Below are 5,622 nucleotides of genomic sequence, written 5' to 3' on the forward strand. Positions count from 1 at the left end.
TAACCTTAGCTACCTGCTAACCTTAGCTAACTGTTAACCTTAGCTAACTGCTGACCTTAGCTAACTGTTAACCTTAGCTAACTGTTAACCTTAGCTAACTGCTGACCTTAGCTAACTGTTAACCTTAGCTCACTGAGGAACGTTATCGTTTCTACCTCCACCGACCTCTGTTGAAAAATCATTCCAAACAGTCCAGTGAAACAAGCTAAATGAGAACGGCGCGTGTTAGAATGTACAGTAGGTCCTAGGAGCGCCGTGGCACAAGGAGCACCCACAAGCGTGAGGTATTGTGATATCTGTCGCTGCGGTGGGGAAACTCTGCCTTCCTTTTTGATGTGTGATCCACCAAGGCTCTCGCTCCGCCCGGGAGATTGTTATCAGTAAGCAAGGCAGGCGGGGAGACAAAATAAAAGAGAGAGGGTTAGAGATAATAAAAAAGAAAAAACCTGTGAAGGATTATCTGCCATTTCGCTGGACCCGGTTATGTGCTATCAAAACGGATTGTGGGGAGGGGAGGGGGGGTGGGGGATGACTGAGAGGGTGAGATGATGGAAGGGAGAGGGGGAGTGTGTGTGTGTGTGGGGGGGGGGGGGTGGTTGAGGGGTTGTCTTACAGGGAGGATTGTGTCTTCCTGTTTAATTTCTTGTCGGCTCTCTCTCTATCTCTCCTGACTCCCACGTGTTGTGTGTCACTCACATCTGAACTGGGTGAGCAAATACTGTGGAATGATTGGAGCTGTCACTCAGCATAATGTGCTGTGTGGGGCCAGAGAGAGAGAGAGAGAGAGAGAGAGAGAGAGAGAGAGAGACAGAGACAGAGACAGAGACAGAGAGACAGAGATAGAGAGACAGAGAGAGAGATAGAGACAGAGAGAGAGAGAGAGAGATAGAGAGAGAGACAGGACAGAGACAGACACAGACACAGAGAGACAGAGACAGACTCTGTCTATAGCTCAATCAGTTCATGCTTCAGATCCCAAATGAAATCTCTCAAGGTGACAAGATAATATCTTTGAAGTGCAGGTTGCCACAATACACAAGCATAACACTACACACACATAAATTAACATTGATTAAGAAGTATTACAGTTTGTCCTTAGATGCACCGCCCCGAAGGGCAAAAAGAGAGACATTACGAGAGAAAGCACAGTCGCCAGTTTTATAACACAAATGTCAGTTTTCCCATACTGACATATGACACAATGTTTTTGTTTCTTGGTTTACCTCAGTGGAATTGCAACGCTCTTTACTTGAAACCAAACAAGTTTTTCCTCCTCCGTAAAAGGCTTAGTCCCAAGGCAACAGCATAATTGACTTCATCCCCTTTGACCTCACTAAAAATACCCTCTCAAGCCAAATGCCCCATTGTGCTAAACTTGCCACCCCATTGACAAGCTAATATCCTCATTCCTTTGAGCTGAGTGGTAGTCTCACAAAGTTGAAAGGGAGGTGTGATTTGGGGCACCTCGGCTCATCCTAGTCAGTACACACACATTTGTTAAAGCTGTGACTTTCGACGCGGAGTGTTATTGAGCGCTTGAAGTCATTTTATTGTTACGGTCAGATAAGGAAGCCAAGCGCAGACACAGACCAGAGACAGATGTAGGAAAATAAAGTATAATGTATTTACGGACTGAGGCAGAGAATGATCGTAAGGCAAGCAGAGGGGGGTCAGGCAGGAGAAGTAGTCGGCAGGCAGGCAGGGGTCTAGGCAGGGGGAGTAGTCGGAAGGCAGGCAGGGGTCTAGGCAGGGGGAGTAGTCGGCAGACAGGCAGGGGTCTAGGCAGGGAGACAGGTAGCGAGACTGGTAGGGCAGGAGGGCAGGTAGGAGGACTGGTGGGGCAGGCAGGCAGGCGGGCATGTAGGACAGGCAGGCGGGTAGGCAGGAGGGCAGGTAGACAAGAGGGCAGGTAGGCAGGAGGGCCGGTAGGCAGGAGGGCCGGTAGGCAGGAGGGCAGGTAGGCAGGAGGGCAGGTAGGCAGATAGGCAGGTAGGGCAGGCAGGAGGGCAGGCAGGTAGGAGGGCAGGTAGGGCGGCAGGTAGCAGGAGTCAGGCTGAACGGAAGTGGAACTGAAGCTACGATCTGGCAGTGAAGTGAAGGCTGGAACGGGTCTTTGGGCTGGTGGTAACCGGTCTTGTCTTGGAGATATGGGACCAGAGGCGACGGGGAACCGGTCGGGGCTGAAGGAGACCAGTGGGAGGCAGAATGGGTTCAGGGTCAGAGCCGGCCTCGTCCACCGCAGACTGACGGGACAGTGTGTCGGGAAGGAGGTTGACAGCGCAAACATAAGGGCGGAGGGGGGGTAGAGACTGAGGATGGTGTTTGCTGGACACCGGGGCGAGGTAGTGCACTGGGACAGAGGTCAGGTCAGGGGACTCTGGCATAGGGGGTGTCTTGGTGGGGGCAGAGCTCCGAGCAGCAAGAAGGCAATGGGTATGACAGTGAGGACTCCACAAACTAACTTGGCCCGTGGACCAATCAAAGTGGGGATTGTGTATCTTGAGCCAGGGGAAACCGAGCACCAATGGTGTGAGGGGACAGGCGATGATGTGAAAGCTCAATTCCTCCTGATGATTGCCTGACAGGGAAAGGGTGACAGGAGGAGTCTTAAACTGAATCTGGGCTAAGGGGGTGCCATTGAGACCCTTAGCTCTAAGGGGCACCTCTAGGGGTTCCAATTCAATACCCAGCTGCCGAGCTACATCCATATCCATGAAACTTACATCCGCCCCGGAGTCTATTAGGGCAGAGAAGGGCTGGGATTGGCCACGCCACGAAAGATGGGCTTGAAGTAGGGGACGAGAGAGAGGGGAAGTAAGATAGGTCTGACTTGAACGTAACCCGTCACCTACGGACGGGCCAACTCTTCTAGGAGGACGGAGGGGACATGAGGATAGGAAGTGTCCCATGCGTCCGCAGTATAAGCACGCGTTGGAGTTGACTTGGCGAGTTCGTTCCTCTGACGTTAAGCGAGCTCTACCGAGTTGCATGGGCTCAGGCTCGGCAATCTCCGTGCATTCTCTGGAGACCCCGGCATAGGACAGAGGTGATGACCGGGCCGGAGCTGAGTATGAGGAGGAAGTAAACACGGCTGGGTGGTCAGGCCGTTCCCTGCGGCGCTCCCGAAGCCTGTTGTCAATACGAATAGCTAGGATGATAAATTCTTCTAGATTCTCTGGTTCATCCCGGGTAGCTAGTTCGTCCTTAAGGTTGTCACTCAACGCTTGTGAAAAAGCGCTCTGGAGTGCCTCATCATTCCACCCGCTCTCTGCAGCGAGGGTTCGGAACTCGATGGCTAGTTCAGCCACACTACGGGTTCCCTGATGGAGGGAGTGAAGACGTCTGGCGGCGTCCCGACCAGCGACAGGATGGTCAAAGACCCTACGCATCTCCACGACGAAGTCCTCATAGGAATTACAAACCTCCGTCTGTTTCTCCCAGACCGCCGCAGCCCAGTCGAGAGCAGGGCCCTTCAATAGCCCGATGAGGTAAGCAATGCGAGCTCGATCTGAGGTGAAAGTCTGGGGCCGTAGCTCGAATAATAGGGAACATTGGAGTAGGAAAGGGCGACATGACCCAAAATCGCCACTATAGCGCTCGGGGAGTGGAGCCATGGGTGCGGGGTGGAACGGTCCGTGAGCGGGCATAGAAGGACCCGGGGAAGGTGCTGGGGGAATGAGAGATGTGTCGGGTCCGGTGACCGTGGAAGCGAGTATCTGAAAGTTTTGGCTTATCTCCGCGAGCTTCTCTAGATTCTGCATGTGTTGCTCGCGCACAGTGAATTGTCCACCGAGGGCCATAAGGGCGTCTGAGTGTTGCCCCAGCAGTTTGCCCTGTTCCCCGATGGCTTGTAGAACTGATGCTACTGATACTGTGTCTGCTGGGTTCTGTTCCATGGCCAGATCGTACTGTTACGGTCAGATAAGGAACCCAAGCGCAGACACAGACCAGAGACAGATGTAGGAAAATAAAGTATAATTTACGGACTGAGGCAGAGAATGGTCGTAAGGCAAGCGGGGGGGGGTCAGGCAGGAGAAGTAGTCGGCAGGCAGGCAGGGGTCTAGGCAGGGAGAGTAGTCGGAAGGCAGGCAGGGGTCTAGGCAGGGGGAGTAGTCGGCAGACAGGCAGGGGTCTAGGCAGGGAGACAGGTAGCGAGACTGGTAGGGCAGTAGGGCAGGTAGGAGGACTGGTGGGGCAGGCAGGCGGGCATGTAGGACAGGCAGGCGGGTAGGCAGGAGGGCAGGTAGGCAAGAGGGCAGGTAGGCAGGAGGGCCGGTAGGCAGGAGGGCCGGTAGGCAGGAGGGCAGGTAGGCAGGACGGCAGGTAGGCAGATAGGCAGGCAGGGAGACAGGTAGGGCAGGCAGGCAGGAGGGCAGGCAGGGCAGGCAGGTAGGAGGGCAGGGAGGGCAGGTAGGGCAGGCAGGCAGGAGGGCAGGTAGGGCAGGCAGGCAGGTAGCAGGAGTCAGGCTGAACGGAAGTGGAACTGAAGCTACGATCTGGCAGTGAAGTGAAGGCTGGAACGGGTCTTTATGCAGGGCTAACGATGTGGTAATTGTGAACAGCCGGACAAACGCACACCTGAAACCACTCCTGCCAATTAAAGGGAGAGAGAGAGAGAGAGAGAGAGGGAGAGAGGGAAAGAGAGAGAGAGGCACTGCCCACTACCTAGGGGTAGAGGGCGTGACATTTATAGCGCCCAGCTGGCGGCCCACTCAGAGAGGTGACACTGGAAGTAGAAATGGACCCCCTAGGATGGACAGCCTCACATGGCTAATGCTATAGGCTAATGCTATAGGCTAATGCTATAGGCTAATGCGATAGGATAATGCTATAGGCTAATGCGATAGGCTAATGCGATAGACTAATGCGATAGGCTAAAGTTTTACTATACTATACTATGGACTGTAGTTGGAAAGACACAAGGCACAGAGATAAACAATAAAGAGTCCATGTTGATATCGAACAGCAGTTATGGTATATGGAGAAACGACTGCTTTTACAGCAACAACAACAACAACCTTGACAGTGATACTCTCCCCCCCCCCCCCCCCCCCCCCCCCACACCCACCTGTCTTTGGGCTGTCTTCACAAGAATAGACAGAATAGTTTGTGAGCTTTGGGCTTCCTCAGTTGAGTCAAACAGTCAAAAGAGACAGACACGGGAGGGGGGAGGGGGGGGGGGGATACTGTATAGAGGTGTAATTAATGTTAACAAATCCAATCCTTCCCCCTGAGGGCCAAACTCACACCCTCCCCCCCCCCCGCCCCCCTCCCGCCAAATTAAATTATACTCTTTCTCTTCTCTTCTCCTCTCTCTCTGTCACTCTAGTGTCTTTGTCTGAACTTGAGGATTAGGGTGTGTGTGTGTGAGGGAGGGAGGGAGGGAGGGAGGGCTGGGGTGTGTTGTGGTTACGGCTGCAGGGGGAGAGCTCCTCGGGTTTCTCTCCCGTCTGCCCGTCTCCCCGGGGCGACAGCCCGGATGTCAGCGTTTGTCAGAGTGTGTCTGTCATCTCGCTGCTGTCAGCGCCGGCTCCATCACCGCGGCGCCCTTCGCTCCCGGGTTTTTTCGCTCCTCGACGGTGATGTCAGAGACCTCGGCGGTGTCACGGGATAGGGGTTCTG

The sequence above is a fragment of the Nansenia antarctica genome, assembly GCF_963989245.1.
Source record: "Nansenia antarctica genome assembly, chromosome: 5".
NCBI classification, from domain to species: Eukaryota; Metazoa; Chordata; class Actinopteri; order Argentiniformes; family Microstomatidae; genus Nansenia; species Nansenia antarctica.